Below are 27,024 nucleotides of genomic sequence, written 5' to 3'. Positions count from 1 at the left end.
AAAACTCAAAGAATTTTTTTTTAATTTGACAAACGACGTCAAGGAAAAAAATGAAAAGCTGCACGAGCTTAAAGAAATAAATAGACTTTTGGAAGGTGAGAAGTTTGAAGCAGAGCACCGACTGCAGAACCAACTGCAAGGTCTGCGTACGCACCTCGAGAAGGCAGAGGAGAAGCAGCGAACTCTGCAGACTGTTAAAGAAATTCAAGTGCTGCAGGAACGTCTGATGACCCAGTATGTCCCCGCAAAGCAGCATGAGAAACTGAAGGCTACCCTGAGCATCACCAAAGCAACGCTAAAAGCCAAGCTTAGAACCCAGGTGACGCGGCACAAAAAGGAGGTCCAGAAACTGAAACAAGTAATTGTGGCCCAAGCAAAGAAGTTCATAGTGCTTCACAATGCAATAAAAATGTGGAAGCAAGCTCATAGAAAGCAAAGCATGCAGATAAATTCCCTGAGAAGAGACTTGCAAGACGCACTCAAAAAACAGGGATCTCTCGCGGATGAGATTACAGTCCTACAAGGACAAGTATTGACCCTGACTAAGCGTCAGTATCCCACAGCCTCAAAAACCCATGAAGACAAGGGTACAGTGAGAGCTGGGATTACCGCTCATCTGAAAGACAAGATGGCAAAATTTGAACCACCTAAACAAGCACTAGCAAAACCTTCAGCCACCCAGCAGGCAACAAAAGAAGGTACACGTGCTGAATTAAAACCAGAAGAATCCTTAGCTGATGAAGCTGAAAAGATGGGACATTCTCTGGAAGTGGGTGTGGAATTGCAACTTAATCTCAAAGAGGCTGAACTAGCAACCCCATTGAGTGGGAAAAGGGCAGAGAGACAGCTTCAAGAGCGGAAAACTCAAAGGGCTGTTTTTAAACGCTATGCAACTGCTGCCATACAGTATGCCTACAATAAGACGAGCACCCGACGCGAGGGAAATCTCATGACCGCGCACATGGAAAAAAGACTATACTTGGAAAGAGTCCTCCTCGAGCGACTGAGAGGTGCTGATCTCAAACACCTTCAGGAGGAGACACGAATAAACTGGAGAAAGGGCTCCAATCCCAGCAGAACTGAGGGTTCTCTTCCTCCATCCACTCTCATTCAAGTCACAGAGATATCTAGAATTAGAGTGGAAGGATGGGCTTTGGCCGTGGCAAGCCCGAGCATCCCACAAACAGGGGAGGTATGTAACAGGGGAGTAATCCCTGTTCAAGTAATGTGCCTTTAATCTAGCAGTGTGGTGGTTAACTACTGGTAGTCAATTAATAAACACCACCTGCCTGATTTAGATTGTTTACAAAAGCCTGTCTGTTGAGACAGGAAGTGACTCCTTAGCTCACGTGTGAGCTGAACGTTGGAGACAGAACAGAGGTTCTTGAGTCTCCCAGGAGAGACTGACCAAGTGAACACAGATCTCTGGAGCTGACCATGTCTTGAGCTCTGCCAGAAGACACAGCAGAGCTGCTTCCAAGACACAGGGGGAACTTCTAAACCTGAATGCTGACAAACCCTGAAGAAAAGGTAGCAACCAGGGACAGAGAAGATTTTCCCTCCAAACTACAAGGAACAGATAAGACTTTTATTAAAAGACTTTTTATATCTGTTAATTTCATGCTATGTGTTTGGGGCTGGGAGACATGCTTAACTAAGGGAGTTGTGAATTGCATAGTATTTCACTAGAACCACTCCCAGGTGAATAGAAGCTGTGTTTCCCCCTTGTTTGGATGGTTTCCTGATGTTAAGGAAAAGGCACAATAAAGCCTCGTTATAATTTCACATTATAAAGTCTCCAATTGTGTACCTCTGTGAACGTCCGTCTACAGACACCTGTTGATATCTATATGAATAAGTGCGTTTGCTATAGTAAAGTTATTGGTTGTTTTACATGCTGTGTGTGTGATATATATCCATTGTCCTGCGAGGACCACTCCCCCTCTGGTGGGAGCCATCACAGGTGGAGGCGCTGCACCGAGTACGAGGTTACTTGTATTATTAAACGTACCCCAGGCTCCCCGTGGCGGAGGCTTAGGCCCCCTGTGAGCCTAACAGGTAACGCACCACACCTGGTAACATTAGGTTCCCCGCCCACACACACTATATGCTATTGGGTGGGGGAATACCCATTACAAGAACATTGGCAGAGAGGTAGGCAGGATAATTACAAATAGTTGTGATAGTGTGGGAGAAACCCCATATCTGCATCACGTCCTCTTGTTTTGGTGTCAAAGAGTCTTATCATTCTGAGTTCAAATGTTTTCAGTTCTTGGGTGCGTTTAAACATTCCATAAAGGATTTTGATTTTTAAATAATTTGTGGAATGATCTGGTTGTGAGAAATGATGTCCCACTGGTGACCAGTATCTTCCTTCTTCATGGTGTTGTATATAGTGTCTGTGCATATTCATTCTGCCTTGAAGCTTTTGGCTGGTTTCGCATATGTAGCATCCTTGGTCACATTTGTTACATTAAATCATATATACAACATTCCTGGATGTGCAGCAGTATGATCCTTTAACATTGAATGTTCCATGGTTGTGACTGGCTGTGGGATCTTGGCATATATGTTTGCAGAGTTTGCAACGTGTGTTGTTGCCCGGTTTTGTGCCATTATCAGTGTCTTTAAGTTCGTTATGAAATTTTCTGTTGACTAATTTCTTCCCCAAACCTCCCATTCTTGCGTTCCGGCAACCACCTGTTTTTTTCCTGCTCTCCCAAACCCTGTTTTAGCCATAGATTGCTTTGGTAATCAGTATTGCCGACCTGAGGAAGAGAGGAGATCGCTCAAAAGCGTGTCCTATGACTTAAATTGTTAGTCCAAATAAAAAACGTATCACCTAATACTGAAGTACTCATTTATTCTGCACTTTCGCAACTGGATTACAGTAGCACAGCTATTTCCGTTAATATATATATATATATATATATATATATATATAATCACAATAATTGTTATTTAATACACATGTACACTATTTGCATATAAACTATTTATTTGAACACAAGTTCTGAGGTATCCATTGTTGCTCTATCACTCTTTTAATAATTATTACTTTGTTGTATATAATGATTATATGCATATGCTAAATGAACTTTACCATTGTTATAGAATGTAAGTTATGGTGAGTGGTGATTGGCTAGGCAGGGTATTTACTGTGAGGCTATGACTCTTATACAGTACGTGACCCCTCGATGAAGCACGTTCCGTGTGAAACGCGTAAAGGTCACATAACGTACCATTCACTGCAGCAGTCGGAAGCTAGGTCGGGTTTGAGACAGACACTTACCATTCTTTGGCTGCAATCCTCTCCAGAGATTAACATATGTGGATCTGCAATGCGTCTGCCATCTATCTCAGGCCTCCTCTGCGACTTTGGATGGTCTTTATCATCTTTTACTTTATTGTAAGTTTATGATGTAATGTTTTATATGTATAAATTGTTTTTCATTTTCAAATTGAATACAATTTACATTATTTACTGATTCCTAGTGCACTGTTTGTATTCTTTTTGGTTGGCATATACATTAAAGAGTTATTGCAGATCCTGTACTGTGCAAAGACAGGATATTATGTTCACTCATCCACAGCAACATGAATAATGTGCAGTACTAGCTAGCAAAATATATTTAATTAGCTGCTTGGGAATTCTTAGACACCAATCTCATCCCTCCCCTCCTCTCTCTCACCCTCTTCTCTCCTCCCCATCATCTCACTCTCCCTCTCCCGTCACTTTCCCTTAATACCTTATGATGTCCCCAATTCTTCCTGCCTCTCACTCCTTCTCCAGCATTCTTACTTTTTTCCCACTGCCAACTGACTTCCTCTCTTTCTTTGTCTGGTTTCTGTGTAAGCTTTATAGCTATCTGACTCTCCTTATTGAATACCAGACTATGTGCATTATGATGTCACCAGTATGATGTCACGTGCCAGATACATAGCCTCACAGGTACAACACTTGGTGACTGAGTTGCTTGAGAAAGTGTAATAACGCATAGAATGAAAAATTAAATGTATCCAATTGTACCCAAACATAGACAAATACCTGCTCCTTGATCTCAGGAACCATAATGCAAAATTTTGTTACGACATCTTAAAAGGCGTCCAAATGCATAGCGAATAGACAACCAATTTCCCAAAATATATAATAGATAAGGTTGCCTGTGACCTGTGTTGATTTTGTCTGTCCCGTCATCAAACTGAGCTGTGTCCCTCCATCTCTCAACCTTGTAGTTCATGCATCCACTCTGATATACAAATAGGCCAGAAAATCATACAGTACTTAAATCTATCTAATTATAGCTTATTGTATTAGGCTATGTGTTGAATAGCCTAAACCTATAGTGTAATGCACGTACTATGGTGTAATGGTAAGCATGCTGGACTTTGAATCTACAGTAGCAAGTTTAAAATCTCGGTGAGACCTACTTTTCTCTTATAGCTGTACTGCTTCTTTGCAAATTCTTGTGGTTTTTTTTCCTCCAAAATCTATTGATCTGTGGTCTGAGATTCAGGTTTCTAAAATACAGTGTGTATTCACGGTTGTATCCACTAGACAAAAATACTTGTCCGTTTAGCACAATATAGTTTGCAGGAGAAGCCTGTAGAAAGTTGTGGCACCTTCAGCAGATGAAGTCAGTTTTCTTTTGGGTGAACACAGTCCGGCCATATTGCTTTTTATTTAACAAAAATGACAACATTGAAAACAACTGATACTGTATGTCTCTAACCTGATATGTGGTTTGTAAGAGGTCAGACTACTGGGGATCAGTTTTTTGGACCCCCCACAGCTCAGGTAATGTCGAATAAAAAATGGATTTGAGGGAAGATTATTGTTTTTAAGATCTGCTCCTAAAAGAACATGCTTTGTTTTATAGAAGCATTTTTATTTTGTTTTAGTAGGTATGAAACAGGGGTCTCTGGGACTGAATCACATTAGTTTCAGTTCTGGGGACCCCCTGCTTCCTGAGATACTTACAGTACCTCTGTAAGTGCAGCCTTGTCCAAAATGTTTGGCAAAATGTGGAGTCCTTTACTATGGGCTTATTCTACATCCGCCGAAGCAGCTGATTGGACTGTCTTTGCCTGAAATTCCCCATTGACTTAAATGGGGAAATTCATCCCGAGGCCGCCAAATCGGCCTCTTTAGCGGATTCAGAAGAAACCCCTTTAGCCTAAGGCCTCGGACATGGTCAAAAAGACCGTGCTGAGGTGCGCTGAGGGGAAACAGCGGCTTTAGACGGCGTTTCCGCACGTTTCCGCAGGCGTGCGGAGGCGTGTGGAATTTCAGCCGTCAGACAACTTTTAGATTTCCTGCTGAGGGAAGCGCAGGGCCGGTCACGTGACTGCCAGAAGCCAATGGCAGTCCGTGACGTCGGCGCCGTGACGTGGTGCGCTAGCCCCGCCTCCAGGCCCGCCTCCCGAAAGCCTCCCACCCGGCACACAAGCGCGCTCGCTGACGCTCATACAGGGACAAGAAAAATCTCCTGCTTGAGTAGGTGAGCATGAGCGTCAGCGCTGCCCAGCGCTCTTCACTACACTATGTCCCAGGCCTTAAGGTGCTGGAGAGCCACAGCCCCTCCGGCACTTCACAATCACGTGACCGCGCATCACTGATGACAGCGGTCAGATCGCGTTCAGCGCTCCACATGAACAGAGGATTTTATCTCCCCTAGAAAATGAGCAAATTGCATATGACATAACTGCTACATCTTGGGACACCCAAATGGTTAAAGCAGCAGTCCCATCTAAAATGTGTTTTACACTTACCTGAACCAGGGGGTGCCCCTGGGGTCAGCTGTGGTTCTCCCAACATCTGGGAACCCTCCAGTTCCCAAAATATTTGTAGCTTTTTGTGCCGGTTTTGACAGAAAAAACATACAAAGATGGCTACAAGCTTGTGGCACACGTGGTCACCAATAGAAAGAGATAAGTTTGCGGCTTTCTGAAATCTGACCCATTTAACCAATTTCTGTGTCCCATTTAGGAATTTTGTCAAGATTGTGGTATGTAACTTCTAGTCAAACTCGATCCCAGTGTGCTTTGGGAGAGGACGTAAGGTGTTGTACGTCTGAGGCATCCAAAGTCACAGAACTTAGGTAGGAAACGGTTCCCAGGACTGATCACTGACTTTTTATTCCTGCAGGCTGTTGCTATGGTAGTCATTTTATTAATATTGATTACAATTCAGTGTTTTTCTTAATAAATGGGTGCCTGATGTTATCTAGAGTATTTTGCACCCTACTCTGAGATAAGCTTTACTACTTGTTCTTTGGGTACATTTCTTTAGTAAAATCTAACATTAACTTAACAATATGCCCTCCTCCTCTAAAGTGCTGACTTCTTTCTGAAATCGGACTTCTTTCATAACAATACTGTATCAGAGCAATTTCCATTCCCAAGTTTGCTAGTGACAATGCAATATTAAACAGATATTTCAGGATAAAAGGATTGGCTCTTCAAGGTGAAACATGCATTTTTTTTTATAGTCATCATTCATAATTTGGGTTGAATTGTTATGGGCTGTATATCACGGTTATGTACACTTCCCCTGACAGGCCTATCTCATGCCGGTGTGCAATAATTTCTCATGATTGTAATAAAGCAGTGATTCTCTATTCTCTAACTAGATCCATACATTTACGAATGCACAGAAATGCTCTGGGGATTTAATTCACTAAACAGCTGTAAGTTAGGAAATACTACACCAGGTTCATATGTGCAATACGTTATCAGCCACATGAATTTGTCTTATTGTAGTAACATACTTACTGAAGAAAATTAATGTTTTATCTAACGTAATCACTCTGGTCTATTAGGAGAGTAATAGAAATGTAATGTTTTCAGCAATCCAATTATATCTTTCATGTTATGTGCTAAATTCTAAAAATATCATGAACAGGGAACCAAGGTTAGGACAGGATGTCTGTCAGTACATTGCATCATATCTTTATTGAAATAAGAATATGTCTAAAAAAAATCATTTATTTTGGTAAAGTGTCTTGCTTATGATTGTCTTCTGCTCTGGACCATGTCATAACACTTCCCTTCTGTCCCACTCCTAATTTATATTCTATACCCCTGTCCGCCAATTCCTGCTTCATATTATTGTTACTACAACAAAACGACAAACCGCTCAGCCAAAATACAATTACATTTAATTTCATTGTATGCATATTATTGTTACCATATTGAAAAAGATAAAAGAATAGTAAAGATAGACACAGACGGATATATAATATGGTTCCGTGGTTTTGTTGGTAGTACTGGTCTTTTTAATCCAGTGATCTGAGTTTACATGTCAAACGGGTCTGTTTTTTCTTCATGTGGCATAAATATTCATGTGCGTGGACACTGACATTGGACATAAAATAGGTACATTCTGGGTGTGCAAGCCTGGTACTGAAAGGTTAACATTGCTAAAGAGGTTAACATAGAAGTCTGCACTTGTCACACAAGCCATGATTTCTGCAGAAGTCTTCATTTGTCACACAAGTGAAATGCTTTGTGATAACCCCTAAACCACACAGTTGTTTTTCTCCTCTTCAGAGTCAACCGTTAATAAGAATAAAATAAGTTGCAAATAATATGACCATGTATGGCGAAAGCTGAAGGCAGAAAAAAAAAGATGAGATGACGTATGAGTGATGTGGGAGTGACATAGACAACTTAAAAACATATAATATAAATATGTTCTAGGGCGTTGGTTTCTTTGTATTATGTGTAGCCCTGGTAAGAAATAGGGCTATGTGTCTATCCTCCTACTGGTATAAGCCCTTCTAAGGGCAGGCTGTCAGTAGTTAACATGGGTTTCCCCCACATCAAGCCCTGCTTTGAGTGGTGAAGGTAGACCACCTGACTCTGTGTCTAAGGCACGAGACATAGGGGAGGGGTCTGCTGACATCATGAGGGGCAGGGCTGTGTCAATTTAGTTTGCCTGTTCCTGTCAGTGACAGTTAGTTGAGTTCTGGTCTGTCCTGGGTTCAGAGCTGAGCAGAGACAGTGTGTGAGCTAGCTAGGTGCCTGAGGAGTAGGGCCTAGTTAGCAATAGGTGGACCAGTGCCTCTCACCCTGCCTAGGGGGTAAGGGAAGAGCTAGCCCCACCCTGAGCACCCGCGGCTTAGGGTGGTGGCAGGGACACAGTGAGTACCCAGAGACCATCCTGAGGGTGTGCAGTCTGGAGGGAGAGAAGACCCTGTACCTGTTACCAGCATGTTGCTGTGATTGCTGCTGCTGCTGCTGTGTGATGTGTGCTGTGTGCTGCTGATAATAAAGAGAGCTGCTGCTACTTTGATAAAGACTGACTGAGACTGGAATCTCTCATCCCTGTGTGGGAGTTCTCTGTAAGGGTTCCACCCCATATCCCTGGGGCTTCACAGAGATGGAGGCGTTGCACCATTGAGGTCAGATGAAGGCATTCACCCCAGAGACCTGGTCCTGTCCTCCCCCACACCATCGCGGGAGACTCAGGCCCTCCTGTTGCCAGCAGGTATGCACCACCTAGACATATGTAGCCAGACCTTAGTACACCCTAGGGGGTCTGATCTGCGACCGAGGGGGGGGGGGGTCTGAGGGTAACATATGTGATATCAGAAAGGACTACTCAAGTGTCTGGGGTGGTCCCATCTGACTTATTACCTGTTATTGTTACCATTGAATAAAATTACAATTCTTACATCTGGAGGTGAAGAGTAGGCTATGGACAAACCCCCATTTGCTCATCGATCCTGAGTGTAGATAAGTAGCAATGGAACGGTGAACTGGTAAATTATCAGAGAAAGCGGTGTGGATGTAGCTATTAGTAGGTAAGCCCAAACACTGGAGGTGAATGCCGGGTGGGCAAATGAAAGACACACACACATACACACACACACATAGAGACACAGAGAGACATAGACACAGAGAGAGATACACAGACACACACACACAGAGACACACACACATACACAGAGACACACACAGACACAGAGAGAGACACAGCTACCTCTGCCCCTCCTGCAGTTCAGACGGGGATTTTTGGGGGTGGAGCTTTTGGGTTCTGGGCAGTATGAATTTTGTGTCTCTTGTCCTCTGTGATGTTATGTGGTTTTCTGGGTTTTATGTAAGGGAATGGTCGATATTTTGTAATAAATTATATTATTCAAGCAATGAGGTAGTAATAAAGAACAATCAAGTATTTTCGCTATACTTACCCCACCCTGTCTAATATTAGAAAACTCCTGGAAATAGGGTGAGGTAGAGATGGGGCCTCTGGCGACTAAGTGACTAGCAGTTACTAAAAACATATGGGGATATCTTACAAGAAGAAGTAGCCAGTGGGAATCAAACCAATTTTCAAATAATATTAATATAACAGGTGTTGGTCTGTAATAAAAAGTACATCACCCAAATATATCACCTTACACATACTACGGCTATTAGTAAATTTTCGCCCAAGAAGGGATTGCCCTTTTAAGTATATATTGAAGTAAAGGGAAGTAGGCAAGTGATACACATGCATACTGATGTAAACAACATGAAATCAGTCTGTATGTCACCTATAATCCTTATGGGATGATAAAACAAGAATATATATTTTTAGAGCAGTTAAGAATTCTATAAAGAGAACTGTAATGGCTCATTAATACTATTGAATAATTATGAACTGCTAAAAATTGATATTCAACTTTGATCTTTTTCAGATAATCCTTTGAATGCATGGAAAAATTTTATTTGGACAGACAACGTTTTTGGGCCACGGCTTTTATGTTCAACCATGATCTGTGGATCTTATGTTTATTTCATTTAAATACAGTTCAAATAACAGAATGTCACATATATGTTGCTAATGCATTAACATTTTTTAGAACATTTCTATTGAGTTTTGTTAGTCAAATACATATATATTATATATATTTATATTATGAGTAGCCTATAGCGGCAATTTGATTGGGAGAAAATGTGAGTGTATGTTAGAGAGCCGTACCTTTTCTGGAGCGGCCCCCTCTTGTAGCGTCACGTCATCATGGCGGCCCAATGTCAAATGATGCCGCAATGTAACATGACACCCTATGTAACTGCCACTCATATAAATTTTACCTCAGTATCTGGCCCTCAGATCTATTTTACCTCAGTAATTGCCCCATCATTTCTATTTTACCATAGTAATTGCCCTTAATACCTATTTTAACTCACTAACTGCCCAAAATATACATTTTACCTCAGAATCTGCCCCCTCATATTTATTTTACCTCAGTAACTGCCCCACATATCCATTTTACCTCATTAACTGCCCCTCGCATCTATCTTACCTTGGTAACTGTCCCTTGCTGTCAGGAGCCAATTGCCTGTTGTACAGAGTGAGCAGAGCGAGGAAACCCTGAGTGAGGAGCAGAGGATGTGCAGTCCGGACGGATCCATCGGAAATCAGGTCCGGGGGGGGGGGGGGGGTCTGTGGAGGAAGAGGTAGAGCTGAGTTGAGGAAGAGGTAGAGAATGATCAAACTTCTGAAGAGGGGGGGGGGGAGAGACCACAGGGTAGAAGGAGCCAGGGCCACAGGTCAAAGAGGAACGAGAATAAGTGCCAGTAGAATCAGTTCTATACTCTCACCCTGCCCTACAATAGAGACTAGGCCACCCATGAGATTGACATATGATTCTCCCGGGGTATCTACTCAAATCCTGGCGACTAGTGTAGCTAAATGGTTGGCCTCCACGATGTATGACCCAGGTGAACCTTGGAGATGTGGTTCCTGGTTGTGTACCTATGACACACTATGTGGGAATTGCCTGTATATACCATCAATATACTGTATGAAGAAAAGTAAACCCAGTTGTGGTCACTCTGTCCCCTGAGTGGGTGTATTATGACATTATTAAAAATAACTTTATTAGATTAATCATTAAAATATATACATGATAAAACAACGACGCTAAACTATATCCTTCAACTTCTGTGGTGAATGTTAGGATATTAAATCAATAAGGTTGTTATTATTTATAAATACTAAACAACCTCTGGTACAGTGACCAATAGTGAAAAATAGATATCCCTTTAGTATATATCGGGATTTCAGATGTATAAACACCCACCATAGTCATCCTGTTAGCCAATGTTTGTCTACATATATAAACCCTGGTTGAATCCAAAAGTGATATCTATATGTATATCCACTCTAATAAATGGTATTATATATGAGACATACTGTAAATTCAAGGCAACTAGTTATGGGTACTAATAAAATGATAGGACAAATTACCTATAGCCTGTATTATGTACCAAGATGTACAGTGCAGGGAGGCGTCTTAGATATTACAAACAAATCTTCATAATGTGAGTGACACGTAAGTCAGCAATAAAGGTGAACCACCCTGTTGTTGATGCAGTTCTTTCAGGGTTACTATGGTCCATATTCACGTACCTTGCAAAAATCCCTCAGTTGATAGATATCCGGCATATAAAATACTAATCTACTTATACATTTTATTCATTTAACTGGTGGAAAAAATGACATTCAAATATAAAATCATGTGGATGTTGTCTGTGGTCTCCTGACATTTAAGGCTACTGCTTGTGATTCCTTCATTCCCTACCTATAAAGTGCTATTACTTATAAGAAACGTCTCCGGCTGTGTTGTCTGACAAATATAGAGAAATAAATAGCGGTTACATTTATATTAAGTTATTTCAGGAAGGACTACTCTAGTGTTTGGAGTGGTCCAATCAAGCTTATTACCTGTTAATGTTACCAGTGAATAAAACAACTACTCTTACATCCAACATCTGAGGCTGATTGAAGAGGTTTCAAATCATCTTTTCCTACACTTTATATAAAACGTTACTGTGCTTTCAGATTCATTTGTTGCTCTAATTCTGCTAGAGACTATAATGGAAATGTATGCAATTTTATTTGTGTAATGTTGTTTCCCCTACCCGGTGGGAGATTTGGCCATTACTGGTTGTGTGGTGCATGATACCTGCTGGTAACAGGAGGGCTGAGTCGTCCGCCGGTGGTAGTGGGGACACAGGACCAGGTTTCTGGGGTTCATACCCCACATATCTCTTTAGCAGTGCAGCGCCTCCATCTGCCGTAGCCTCCAGGGACTGAAGGTGATCTCCCATGGTAGAACTTATTACCTCTCCCCCATTAAGGTCACACACCAGGCAAGAGGTATAACAACAGGAACAGGTTTATTACTCTTCTGTACAGTTACAGGAACAAGGCAGGTTCTGCCCAATGCAGTCTCACAGCTATTCACCAGATGATGGTCCTTAGACCATCACTACAGGCCAAGGGCACCCGCAGCCGTCCTAGCTCTTCCCACCTCTCTAGCAAAGGCAGAGGTATGGTCCACACTCACTCTCCCCCATGGAGGAAAGAGGACCAGAGAAGGCCCAATCTCAGCCTTTCCACTGTGTGAACTGCCTTCCTCAGTGGGGAAGCACAACCCTACAAATCTGGGGTGGTACTGCCCTTAAGTACAGCCAGGAGGAGGGCACCAGGTCTGGCTCATGATTGGTCATGCCCAGGCCTGATGTTACCGCCACCCGCTGTCACTCAAGTGCAGCTCCTTGGATGGGAAAAACCCCATATCAACTACTGGCAACCTGATTGTACCAGGGTTTACTTCCAGCCCAAGGGCAGAATAGTAGCCATCAGGTGACCTGGCTACATTTAGCCCCAATAGAAGTGAAAAACATACTTCTCTGTAACACAGCATTAGCAAAAGTCACTTAAAAGTGGACCTCATTTACAACTCAAAACACTGAGTATAGTAATAGTATGTACTTTTATGATACATATTATTTTTCAAGAATGAGACAATAAATGGTAAAAAAAAGCAAACAAGCAGGTTTTGGTGATGCCATTTTATGTGAAGATACAAGAAAACAGGATAGATGTTACGGAAGACAATGACTTATGCATGTGACGTAATCACTCTACTCCTTGCAATGTCAGATTCACAACTAAGCCAGCAAGTCATACTTAAATGTGCCTAATTATATGTCACTTTGTTATGTGTTGAACAGCCTACACATACATATTATGTCAGGTTCCATGGTGTAATGGTTAGCACTCTGGACTTTGAATCCAGCGATCCGAGTTCAAATCTCGGTGGAACCTATGTTTTTACTTCTACTTAAAGCACTGTACTTTACTTCTTCTTAAATCTGTACTTTTTTTTACAAAATCCACTTACAGTATCTGTGGTCCGAGCTCCAGGTTGCCACTGGCCCAATATAGTTTACAGGGTCAGCCGCCCTCCGACAGCCTGTAGAAATCTGCGGCACCTTCAGTAGATGAAGTCCCAGTTTCCATTTGGGAGAAAGGCCATATTGCTTTTTATTTTAAAAAAAATGACGACATTGAAAATCACCGACCTGGTCCAAACCTGATTTGTGGTGCTACGGTGTCGGACTACTGACCCCCCAAAGTTCAGGCAATGTCAGTTTGTATTGTTTTTTGTAACTTCTTTTTTTATTTAGATTTTGAGACAAACATAGGGAAAGGGATACAGAAAGAGAAAAAAAAAGGGGGGGGGTAGGTACCACCACTTTAACAATTGGGTCCAAAAATACACAATTACATAACAGCAGCCACGCCATACATCTTAACTCCACAGATTACACAGAAATACCAGCTGTCAGAGAGAGAATACAATCCACATTCCGCAGTGAGTCAAAAATTCACCTATTTCCTCTAATGTGCCAGGGCTCGCAGACTTTATGGAATTTTCTAACAGAAGCTGTCAGTCTTTCCATAGATTGCACCTCATTCCCTCTCAAGATAATCTCTTTCCTGGAGGGGAACTACTGTAGGGCTTTTTCCAGGCCCCTGCGATTGCGCGTCTTGCCGCAGTCAGAATATGCACCAATAATTTGGATTTATTTTTGTTTAAATTATCTAGCGGTTTACCAAGAACCATTGTCACTGGATCTAGGGGGGTTCTTACCCCAAAAATTTCTCGCACCACATTTTTAACTATTCCCCAGAATCTCTGTATTTTGGGGCAAACCTACCAAATATGGGCCATATCTCTGTTTACGCCACAGCCCCTCCAACAAAGATTTATGGACACAGGGTAGATCTGCCTCAACCTCTGGGGTGCAAAATACGACCTGAACATAACCTTGTAAATATTATTTTTAGAGATTGTGCATAGTGATGTGTTCGTTGCATTGACCCAGATAGCTTGCCAGTTATCCCAAGGAATCTCTACCTTAAAATCCTGGGCCCATTTATCCATATAGCGGTTTGTGCAGGGGGCCTTATATTCCCAAGAAATAAGAACTTGGTATAGTGTTGAGATAAGACCCCACTGATAGCTTCTTTTTCTACATAGTTCAAATACAGAAGAATATCTCCCACATCTCTGACTTCCCTGACCTTCCAATCATCATATATACTAGAGAACCACGTGGTCCAAAATCTGGGTTATCAAAAATAGGGGTACATCTCGAAGGAGGTGAAGATAATTGGTAATAGTTTTTAACCTGTACCAAATTTTACAAGAAAATGTAATTACTGCCGAATCAAAAAGATCTGGTTTGGAACTCTTTATTGATCTATTATTCCACATAAGGGCCGGGAGAGCTGCAGAGCTATTAAATATATTCTCTAGATCTACCCACTGATATTGATTTTCTTGAGCGTGCCAAAAAACTATCTGTTTCAGGTGGGAGGCTTGATAATATTTTCTTATATCAGGGACCATCTATTTATAAAGAGAATGATAGTTTTTTTGTAAGAAAAATCCCTAAGTATTTCAATTTTACATTGTTCCAAATTTAATTTGATTAGTTTTACTTCAATATCTGATAGAGTCAAATTTAGAGCCTCTGAGTTAGCCGAATTAATTTTATAACCTGAGCACAAGCCAAACCTAGAGAGCTCATCTTGTAGGTTGGGAAGAGACTTTAGAGGGTTGGAGATTGTCAAAATAATATCATCAGCAAATAGAGATAGTTTAACATTTTCCTGACCAAACTTGATACCTTGAATATTAGAGTTTTCCCTCATTTTGATTACAAGCGGCTCGATTGTCAACGCAAAGAGTAAAGGGGAGATTGGGCAACCCTGCCTGTTGCCATTACTGATCTTAATTTGGTTTAGCTCCCCCCCTGGCATTTTCAGGGTGGCTTTAGAAGTGTCGTATAATGCTTGGACCCCTTTTAAAAATGGTCCGGAGAAGCCAAACCCCAGCATAGTTTTGTCTAGAAAATCCCACTTAATTCTATCGAACGCTTTTTCGGCGTCTAATCTCAATAGCATTGCTTTAGGTTTGGAGAACTGAACATAATCAATTATATTAATAATCTTACGCATGTTGTCTGAGGCCTGACGCTTACTTATAAAACCTACCTGGTCATTGTGGATTAGACGGGGCAAAATTGGGTTTAATCTATTTGCCAAAATGTTACTATATATTTTTAAATCTGTGTTGAGGAGTGAGATTGGCCTATAACTTGCACAATTCATTGGAGCTTTCTTTTCCTTAGGTATTACAACTAAATTTGCTTTTGACATTTGCGAGGGGATCTGGGAACCCAATAGAAAACTATTAAATATGTCCAAACAAAATAGTGCTAAAATTCCCCAATATTTTTTATAATATAAATTTGAAAAACCATCCGGGCCTGGGGCTTTTGAGGCTTTCAGAGCTTTAATAGCCTCCTTTAATTCTGAAATATTTATTTTAGCGTTAAGACCTGCTGATTCCTCCGCAGATAGCTTTGGGAGTTTACATGCCCGTAGATAACTATTTGTTCGATAGTGTTTTATTAAAATTGGGGTCTGATGAGTCAAGACGCCGCGGGGTCATGGGACATCATGGTTGCCACGGTAACGTGACGTCAAAAGACACAGCAGGTGACGTGACGTCACACGACCCCGCTGCGTCATTTGACGCCGCGCAAGGTAAGCAGGGGGAGGCGCACCAAGGAGGAGGTTAGGTAGGGCGGGGGCGCCACAAAAAAAGTTTGCGCACTGCTGTACTATATAGTTAGTTTCTATGGTAATGGACCAACATTGTTCTAATGCGGGAAGAGGAGTGAGCATGTGCTTAGCAGGAGTTCTCAAAGTCGTAACTCCGGACCCTAATCGGATCGACCCCACTGAAAGGTCCTTAGTAAACTCCCGATCCAATATGCATGGACGAGGTATGCAGTAGACACTAATATATACTGATCCCAGAAAGCAGAGTGTATTCCCAACAGGGGCCCGGTTGAGATGGAACATTATTGACACTATGCAGGAAATTCCCTTAGTATTGGTTAGATTGGCAAACAAGCATAAGTCCTCCCCAGTTTAGGAGGGAGAGCTACCAGGGGAAGAAGCACAGAATAACTTTATGATTTGCCACCAGTTAATATGTCTAATGTGAAGTTTGGCCTTGTATGGCAATTCTTATAAACCGATGTTGAATAAATCTCTATTTGTACTATAAAGGTTCCTAGGACTCATCCTTATTCTATCTGCATATCCACGCCTCTGCATATCCACGCCCAGCCTGCATCAACCCAGCACCCTGAACAGGTATCAGAGTGTAACGCGTGCGCTGCCCACGAGCAAGACAGGACCCCGATACTGAGGTGGGGAAGTAGTAAACCAAGCACCCACAGCAGCGGAAGCGTGTCTGGCAAGTGGATTGTCAAACGTAGCCGGGTCTGGGTTGGAGAGAGTGGGTTAGTGTAAGAATCGGGGAACACGTCCTTTGCGACATGTTCCCTCCTTACCTGGCTCCATGCTGTCACCCACGCTGGTACCGGCGTTTGCGCGCACCCCCGCTCTGGTTACAGAGCGCGCGTGCATGCATAGCTCTTATGCCAGCTCAATGGAGCTTGGCTCCACCCTCTGGATGCACAGCGCTCCTCCAGCGCTCGGCGCGCTCGCGTCATGCCGTGCACCGCCCTCCCAGCTGTGCGGCAAGTGATCGTCATACCCCTTGTCTCCTGCACCTATCGTGGCTCAAGCTGGGCCACGCCTCCACTCCGCCCCCTGCCTGATTGGATCCCTGGATGTATTATACCCTGCTCTAGCTCTCAGTCATTGCTGAGCATAACCATTCGTAGCCTTGTGCTGAATCCTTGTTGTGCCTTCCCTCTACCTTGCCTTTGCCTTGTCCTTGCCTTCTCTTGCAGTTTTGTCTCCACGTGTACCGACCCTCTGGAAATCGACCTGGGCTTGACCTCTACTACGAATACTTCTCCAACCCTTGAACACGGCTACACGGACTTCGACTTCTCTAACTTCTACAATCCCAGACCACGGCTTAACGGACTTCTACAACGCTGCTCTCTATAACACAGGACCCCGGAAAGTATATGGATTAACCCTCTCTCTCCAACCCAGACCCGGCTACGCTGACAATCCGCCTTCCAGGCACGCCTCCGCTGCTCTGGGTGTGTGGCTCTAAACCTTCCCACCTCAGTACCGGGGTCTTGTCTTGTTTGTGGGTTTGCGAAAGCGTTACAATTAGTCGATACTTGCCAAGGTCTTGGAATGGAGAGTTCAGAACAGTCAAGTCCGTTAGCCGTGGTCTGGGGTTGAAGAGGTCAGAATCATAGAAGTCCATATAGCCGTGGTCTGGGGTTGAAGAGGTCAGAATCATAGAAGTCCATATAGCCGTGGTCTGGGGTTGGAGAGGTTAGAATCGTGGTGGTCCGTATAGCCATGGTCTGGGTTGGAGATATCAGCAGAGTCGAAAGTAAGCCGGGGTCAGTATCGAGAGTGGTTCCAAAGTCAAACCGGGTCGGTACCCGAAGAGTTAACTGCAGGAGAACACAGGACAGGGAGCAAGGCACAACGGACGTAGGAGCTCAAGGCTACAACAAGTTATGCTCAGCAATGACTGGGAGTGATAGCAGGGTATTTATGGGAAACAGGAACCAGTAGCAAGGGAGGCGGAGCGGAGGCGCGGCCTCCGCGGAGGCAAGGATTGGCTGCAGGAGACAAGTGGGCTAACAAGTACTTGTCACGCAGCTGGGGAGCGGTGCACATTGTCACGTTTGTGCACTGCATGCGAGAGAAGCGCGGTGCATCTGAGGGGCGGGGCTAAGCTCAGAGCCACACTATAAGAGCTGCACGTGCGTGCGCACTCTGGAAGCAGAGCGGGGGTGCACGCACACGCTGGTGCCAGAGTGGAGGTCTGAGATAAGACAGGTAAGGAGGGAACACGTCACAAAGGACGTGTTCCCCGATTTCTTACAGAGAGACTGAGCACTGCCATGTATATAGTCAATTCAATATAAACTTCTTTAGAGCCATTCGAAGAGGATTAGATATGCTTCCATCCCTTCCATCCATACCCCGTTTAATACAAGATAAGATCATATTTGCCTTTGCAGCTACTGCCTGACATTGGGCACTATTGCTAAGCATGCTATCCACAAGCACTCCTAAATACTTCTTCATCAAGGATTGACCTAATTTTGCCCCATTTAATATGTAAGTAGCCTGTTTATTCTTGCTTCCCAAGTATCAATATAGCATCAATCCGTTGTTTTTTTAAAACTTTTTTTCTTATACAAAATCCACTGATCTCTGGTTTGAGCTTCAGGTTTCCAAAATACAGTGTGTATTCTCAGTTGTATTCAGCAGACAAGAATACTTGTTCTGTTAGCGCAATATAGTTTGCAGGATCAGTCTCAGCTTTCAGTGGGAGATGAAGTCGCAGTTTTCTTTGGGGTGAACTCAGCCTAGCATGCAGTATTGCTTTTTATGAAAACAATTTACCACATTGAAAACCACTGATATGTCCAAAGCTTGATTTGTGGTGCTAAAAGGTCAGAATAGTATCTACAGTAGAATCATAGAAATATTCTGTACCTGAGAATTAATTGTGTTTAAATCTGAATCACCAAAAATGCCCGCACCTATTGAACTAGAAGCAGACTCTCTTTTAAGAAAGTGTCTCTTTAAAGTTAAATTCCTCATAAATTAATGAAGATCAATAAACAGTTGGATACCAATAGGGCCTGATGTGGGAGCAAAAGGTAAGCCCAACTTAAAACTTGCAATTGTAATGGGGTGAAGGTAAAGGAGGACACATTGAAAACTCCTCTACTATCTAATGGTAAAATCTCCTTCTTTCTCTTTGCGGGAGACTTGCCTCCCCTGCACCCCCTTCTCGTTGGTACTGTCCCCAATTTTGCTGTGGTTCCAATCTCAATTTGGATCTCTCCCAATTTGGTATCCAATTGTCCCTTGGGCCATGTGTGTTTCTGACCGAGTCCAAAAAAAGAGGAAGTGGGTCTAGGTTTTTCTTGGGGGGGGGGGTTCTAGGTGATTTAGGTGATTGTTCTAGATGATATAGAGGTGTATATCTAGAATAGACTCTGGTCTGGGGCCTCTCTTCATTTATCCTTTCTGAGATTCTATTGGGATCCTCTTTTTTTAACTTATGACCCTACTGGGTTCCTGATAGCTTTTTCTAGACCATGTCTCATTATTATTAACCTCTTTTTGCTGAGATGAATGAAATCTAGCCTTATTCTGTATTTTATTTCTAGAATTATTTATAGAATAAGTATCCTCTTTAGATTTAGAATCTTTCTGTTGGATTTTGACATATTTTTGTTGACTCCAATTCCTATGTGTATTAGTCAAATAGTCATTCTTGTCTCTCAAGAATTTACGATGTTTAATTTTAATAATTTCACTCTGCATATTCAAGTGTATGTTTCAATTGAAGCTCCAATTTGGATAAATTATTATCATGTATCAATGGTTCCAAATTTTTTAGAGCTATTGTTATTTCTTTATCCACCCCAACTAGAATTTTCTTTCTTTCATAAATGATTAACTTCATTCATTCCGTGGAGCAGTCACCTAGTATTCTGTTCCACTCCTTAGTGAAGTGATCATTCATACTACCAAATGTCAGTGTTTTTTTATATTCTTAGACCTCTAGGGATTCTATTGCATAATATATATTTATCCAAAGTGGATTTGTCCCACCAATTTCTAACTTCAAGTAGAAGTCATTTCTCTAAATCCTTAAAACTTTGCTCTATTGATACATCAATAGCATCATATAAGGGGGCACTAGAGTCCACAGAGAACAAATCATTAATTTGGATTTGTCCTTTTTCTCTGAGTTCAGTAATGCTCCAAACCATTGTAAACAGCAAAAAACACAGTTGATAAAGTGCAGCACACACTAAGAGCTAGAACAAGGAGTAGTGAAGAAAAAAGGGTAGTGTTTTGCGCTCTAACTCAACTATGTTAAACTACCACAGCCAGTGGCACTACCCTTCTTTTCTTCACTGCTTCCTGCGATATTTACCTCCGTATGTGCAGCCAGTGCACCATGGTTTTTAAATATTCCGGGGCACGCATGGCGATAGGAAACCGCAACGAATGATGTTGCAGCTTTCTATTGACTCCTGTAACCTGAGAGAATCAAACCACATTGTTTACTTAGAAACAAAGTAGTCATAGAAGAGAAATTCCACCGCTCACCTATATATATATTATTACAGTCCTGTACATAATGAGGTAGGTGCCTGGAGGTATAACATATATGACCACGAGATCTCATAAGATATTGAGTAAAGAACCCCACTTCTCTGCACTCTTAACCTAAATATGGGTGTGTTATTCCTAATTGCCAAAGGCTGCACTGAAAATCAATATCAGAGTATGGAACCGACGAAAAACAAAAAACTATTTAATACATCAAAATATCTCCATGGGTAATGAATTCCACATTTTAACTGCCTTTATTGTAAAGAACCCTTTCCTTTGCTGCTGGTAAAATCTCCTTTCCTCCAACTTTAAGGGATGACCCTGTGTCGTTTGTACTGTCCTATGGATAAATAGTTATTTTGAAAGCTCCTTGCATTGACCCTGAATATATTTCTATATAGTTATTCCTTCTTAAATGCCCCTTTTCTAATGTAAACAAATTTAAATTAGCTAACCTCTCCTCATAAATCAGATTTTTCATCCCCTATTTATTTGGTGCATCTTCTCTGCACTTTGTCTAGTTCCATAATGTCTTCTTATTGAGTGATGCCCAAAACTGTTCTCCATATTCAAGGTAGTCTTACTATATAAAAAAAAAAAAATAGCCGGCCCAGATTGCTGCTTTAAAGATCCCGCATAGGTTTTATTTTTCATTTCTAGATATGAAGCAGGAGGTCTCTGGGTCTCAATCGTGTTAATATCAGCTCCAGGGACCCCTGCTTCTGAGCTACTTCGTTTTTAACCACGAGATCTCATAAGATATTGAGTAAAGAACCCCACTTCTCTGCACTCTTAACCTAAATATGGGTGTGTTATTCCTAATTGCCAAAGGCTGCACTGAAAATCAATATCAGAGTATGGAACCGACGAAAAACAAAAAATTATTTAATACATCAAAATATCACACTTAATAGTTAAAATAAATGCTAAAATGTTAAAAAATCCCCATATGGGAGCGGGGGAGTAGGAACAAAAGGAAATATCTGATTAATTCACTACTGTAGTATTATAGTCAGAGATTACAGTTCCCCTCCTGCGTTAAGCATTTATTTTAACTATTAAGTGTGATATTTTGATGTATTAAATAATTTTTTGTTTTTCGTCGGTTCCATACTCTGATAGGGATTTTCTGTGCAGCCTTTGGCAATTAGGAATAACACACCCATATTTAGGTTAAGAGTGCAGAGAAGTGGGGTTCTTTACTCAATATCTTTTGAGATCTCGCGGTTAAAAACGAAGTAGCTCAGAAGCAGGGGTCCCTGGAGCTGATATTAACACGATTGAGACCCAGAGACCTCCTGCTTCATATCTAGAAATGAAAAATAAAACCTATGCGGGATCTTTAAAGCAGCAATCTGGGCCGGCTATTTTTTTTTTTTTATATAGTAAGACTACCTTGAATATGGAGAACAGTTTTGGGCATCACTCAATAAGAAGACATTATGGAACTAGACAAAGTGCAGAGAAGATGCACCAAATAAATAGGGGATGGAAAATCTGATTTATGAGGAGAGGTTAGCTAATTTAAATTTGTTTACATTAGAAAAGGGGCATTTAAGAAGGAATAACTATATAGAAATATATTCAGGGTCAATGCAAGGAGCTTTCAAAAGAACTATTTATCCATAGGACAGTACAAACGACACAGGGTCATCCCTTAAAGTTGGAGGAAAGGAGATTTTACCAGCAGCAAAGGAAAGAGTTCTTTACAATAAGGGCAGTTAAAATGTGGAATTCATTACCCATGGAGACTGTGATGGCAGATACAATAGATATCTTTAAAAAAAAACAGGTTGGACATCTTTTAAGAAAGGAAAGGTATACAGAGATATATCAAATAGGTAAGTGTGGAAGTATGTTGATACAGGGAGTAATGTGATTGCCATTATTTGGAGTCAGGTGAGAATTTATTTTTCCCCTTCTGAGATGTTTCACTGGAATTTCTATTTTGCCCTCCTCTTGATCAAAATTCTAGAATTACAAATATAGGATGAGCAGCTGTCGTCTAAATTTAGCATACCGTAGGTTGAACTTGATGGACATGTCTTTTTTCAACCTCATCTCTTAAGTAACTATGTAACTCCTGCTTCATATTTTTGAAGCTATGTTGAAAAATAGAAAATAATAGTAAAGATAGACAGAGAGACAGATACGTAAGGTCCGCTACTGTGGTTTCCTGGTTCATATACTGGTCTTTTAAATCCAGTGATCTGACTTCACATGTCAAGGGGTTCGTTTTTTTCTTGACTTAAAATGTTTCTGTGCTTTGAGATTCATTTATTGCTGTAATTCTGTTAGAGACAATAATGGAAATTTACGCAATACATTATTTTTTTTTGCCCAAACCAAATGTGAAAAGAGTAAAAGAAAGAAAAACATTCTTCTCAGCAACACAGCATTAGCAAAAGTCACTTAAAAGTGGACCTCAATTACAACTCTCAGAACATTGGAGTAAAGCAAAAGTTTCTACTTTTATGATACACATTATTATTCAAATTATTTTTCAAGAATGAGACAATGAATAAAAAAGCATAACAAGCAGGATAAAAAAGCAAACAAGCAGGTTTTGGTGATGCCACTTTATGAGAAGATTCAGGAAAACAGGATGGATGTTACGGAAGTCAATGACTTATACATAATCACTCTACTCCTTGCAATGTCAGATTTACAACTAAGCCAGCAAGTCATACTTAAATGTGCCTAATTATATGTCACATTGTTATGTGTTGAATTGATTACACATACAGTACATAATATCTAAGGTTCCATGGTGTAATGGTTAGCACTCTGGACTTTGAATCCAGCGATCCGAGTTCAAATCTCGGTGGAACCTAAGTTTTAACTTTTCGCTTACAGCATCAGCTTTCCAAAATACAGTGTGTATTTACGTTTGTATCAAGCAGACAAGAATACTTGTCCTGTTAGCGCAATATAGTTGGCAGGGTGTAGAAAGCTGTGCCACCTTCGGGAGAAAACTTCGTAGTTTCCTTTTGGGTGAACTCAGCATGGCCATATTGATTTTTATGAAAACAATTTTCCACGTTGAAATCCACTTATACAGCTCAACCCCGTTATAGCGCGATCCGATACAACGCGGATCCGCTTATAACACGGTTTGAGAGTGGCTCGCATTAAAATAAGCAGCAGATCTCCTACCATGCGGTTTTCTATCTTCCCCGCTTTTCATGTGCCAGGTGGCAGGGAGCTTGCTGCCTGCCCCCCACCCCCCCTCTCTCCCCGCTCCAGTGTCAAATTGTTATGCCGGTGCTGCCCGCAGACCAGACCCGTCCCCTGTGCTGAGGTGGGACGTAGGGATACACGCACCCGCAGCAAAGGGAGCGCGTCCGGAGTGTGGTGTTAGTGTTGCCAGGCCAGGTATAGTAAGGAAGACAATACTTGCCGGTACCGGTAGTAGAGGAGGAGTAGTTATTGCCGTTGCCAAGATCAGGGATTGGAGAGTTGCGGATGGTCGAAGGTATAAGCCGTGTTACAGGGATGCCAGAAGTCACGAAGTCCAAGTAGAGCTGAAGTCGAGAGCCAGAGGGGGTAGTCGTCCAATCCGCGTCAATACCTGAGGAGTCACTGAGAGAGTAGTCAAATGCTTCCATACAGAACTATGTCGAGCGACAAGTGATGGGAAGCACAGGCATAATAAGGCTGGGCAGGCCAATGGGAAAAGGGGGCAGGCCTGGAGGACTGCAAGGAGTCCTCCCTGATAGGAGAGAGGTGTTACAGACCAGCTGAGTGTAATCATTGATTTGCATGGAACTGAGTGATGCTTGGGGGCGACGCCTCACTGCAGGAGCAGTGGTTAAAAGTGCTCTGTTAGGCATGTGCTCTGTAAGCTGGGAATGCATGCACATAACGTCTGGGGCTGGCGTGCGTGTGTGCGTGGATTCGGTGACTGACGCGCATATGCGCATGGGGTCAGAGACAGATGCACGTGTGCGCATAGAGCGCGGAGCTGGGGACACACGCAGAGGCTGCGGTTCAACAGGCACCTCTTCGGTTGGTGCAATCCTGTGATGGCGAGGAGCCAGAGTGCCAGTGGCAGACAACGGAGGTATGTGGGAATTGCGCTGCAGACGCTTGGACGCCTGAGTACCGACGGGAGGTGATTAATGGTCGCGCTGACGGCGCTTAGACACCAGATTCCTTACACAAATGACACCACGGGGTCATGTGATATCATTTCGCTATTGCAACGTCACTTGACCCCAGGGCGTCATTTGATGCCTGTTACCATTAACAGGGAGCTGCATGGTGATCTGCTGTGACAGATGATGAAAAAGAAGGATTGGGTTTATCAAGTGGGATTTTGGTTCAGACATGAGATAAGACAAAACCGCCAGCAGTATGGAATAGTTAATGCAGCATTTCATGCATGATGACTCCCCTTGCTCTGAAGGTGGATATACTGCATTGTAAAGTCATATTAAGTATGTCTACATATTGAAGCAGCTTGCGGAACATGAGGCCTCAAATAACTGCTGTCCCTTAGTATTTATAGTTGTTGGTCCACTACTGCCTTTACATGTGCCCTATATACCGCTCATTCCTACCCATAATGCCCTCTACCCTGCCACTTATTTCCCTCCTATAATGCCATCTACCCTGCCACTTATTTCCCTCCTATAATGCCATCTACCCTGCCACTTATTTCCCTCCTATAATGACATCTACCCTGCCACTTATTTCCCTCCTATAATGACATCTACCCTGCCATTTATTTCCCACCTATAATGCCCTCTACTCAGCCATTTATTGCTACTCCTATAATGCCTTCTCTCTTGCCACTACATGCTCTCTAGCCCTACATGGCCCTCCATTAGTGGTTATAAAATCTCCCTGCATGCACCTTGGAGCATCAGATCTGAAGTAAACCTTTAGTGTATAATTCTCCTTTTATTATATAATTGGCCTACAGTGCTTCACATGCCCCCCCTCCCCCTCCCCATCCATGTCAGCCCGGACATTAAATACCCATATTCCCCAGCAGTGAGTGGTGCCCGTTGACTTCAAACAACGAAAGCATAAGGCTTTGCACAAGAGTTGTTAATCCATAGCCTGCGCTGTGAAGTGAGGGACAGAAAGAAAATGAGGCGGGGGGAGAGGGGGAATGTCTACATTTGGGCACACACAGACACAGACCCACTGTCTCTTTTAAGGAGCTGGCTGTGATTTTCCTCTCTCTCCCGGTCTGCCGGAAGCTGAAGGCAGAAGCAGGGAGAGGAGAGAGCTGACAGCAGCTGATGATGCCGGGCAGTCCTGTGTGGGGGTGCTGCTGCACCTCCAGGTCTGGGACAGCTGGGAGAGTTATCCCAGCTCTCCCCATCCAGTGGCCGCGGAACCCCTAAGCGGTTCAATATTTGCGGCCCAAATTTTCTTTTCGCGATCCGCATATAACGCGATCGCATTCTGTGGACCCCAAGCACAACGCTATAAAAGGGTTCAGCTGGAGCTCCCAAGCCTGATTTGTGGTGCTAAGAGATCGGGCTACTGGGGATCAGTTTGTTGAACCTTCCACAGTTCAGGTAATGTCAAATAAAAAGATGGATTCGGGGAGATTTTTGTTTTTAAGATCGGCACCTTAAAAAAAAAGTTGTGTATGCTGAGCATGCGCATTGTAAGTTAAACTTCTTTGTGTTTTGTCACAAAAATTGTATTTGTAATACTAATAATTCTACCATCAATTGCTACAGAATTTAAAATCTAATCAGTATGTCTGTGAGAGTTGATTAGGCAGACCCCTCCCTTAATTGTTAGTCAAGTGGCTGTGTTTTAGAGTATTTAAGACCATCCATCTAGGCTGTGAAACTATTTGGCGGTGAGTCCCATCTTAAGTGTCACATTTAAAGTGTCTGGGAGAGTTAATTTGGGAGTTGAATTTGGAGGGGGAGATTTGAGGAAGATCTGGACTCTGCACAACAAATTTGCAACTGTGAGAAATTAAGTTTCCAAAAGCTGTGATTCTTTGTACTTTTCTATCCTCCAGTACCTGGGAAGTCTCTCCTCCTGCATCTCACTATGCCCTCCTTACTGCTTTTTCTGTTTACTGTTTCCTCACTCCTTTGTTAACGTCTCTGTTCTCTCCAACTTCCCCACTCCCCACTGCACCATTATTTATACACCTCTCTCCCAACAACTTCATTACCCCTCAATAAAAAACACCCACACAAATCCTCTATTCACACCCTCTTTCTACTCCTTCATGCTGCTGGGGATCTCCCCATAGCCTGAATCCAGACATACACACATGATTTCACCCATGCCTCCCTGCCATCTCTTCCCCTGTAAATTGTGTTAACCCTCTCCTTTTAATACTGACTAACCTTAAACCTTGCCCCACAAATCAAGCATCCCAATAGCCTGCACTCACGGCTTTTGTCCCCCACTCAGTTACTCCTACCACCCATTGTGACCAAGCACTGCCATCTACAGCACTTATTCCCTCACCTGCTGTCTCTGTAAGTTCCCCATCAAACCTCTTAAATTGTAAGCTCTTCGGGGCAGGGCTTTCCTTTATATTGTCTGATTTTGCTACACTTATTGTATTATTATAATTCCATGTACTG

The 27,024-nt window shown here is 42.4% G+C and overlaps 2 non-coding genes across 2 annotated transcripts; both read left to right on the top strand.

Annotated features, from left to right (window-relative positions):
• The first annotated feature begins 13,033 nt into the window (after positions 1-13,033).
• TRNAQ-UUG (transfer RNA glutamine (anticodon UUG)) lies at positions 13,034-13,105 on the top strand. Its single transcript has one exon. It is a non-coding gene; the product is annotated as a tRNA-Gln (tRNA).
• A 10,105-nt stretch (positions 13,106-23,210) lies between these two features.
• TRNAQ-UUG (transfer RNA glutamine (anticodon UUG)) lies at positions 23,211-23,282 on the top strand. Its single transcript has one exon. It is a non-coding gene; the product is annotated as a tRNA-Gln (tRNA).
• Positions 23,283-27,024: the final 3,742 nt, after the last annotated feature.

The sequence above is a fragment of the Ascaphus truei genome, chromosome 1, assembly GCF_040206685.1.
Source record: "Ascaphus truei isolate aAscTru1 chromosome 1, aAscTru1.hap1, whole genome shotgun sequence".
Classification (NCBI taxonomy): domain Eukaryota; kingdom Metazoa; phylum Chordata; class Amphibia; order Anura; family Ascaphidae; genus Ascaphus; species Ascaphus truei.
This window is presented reverse-complemented; position numbering and strand designations above follow the sequence as displayed.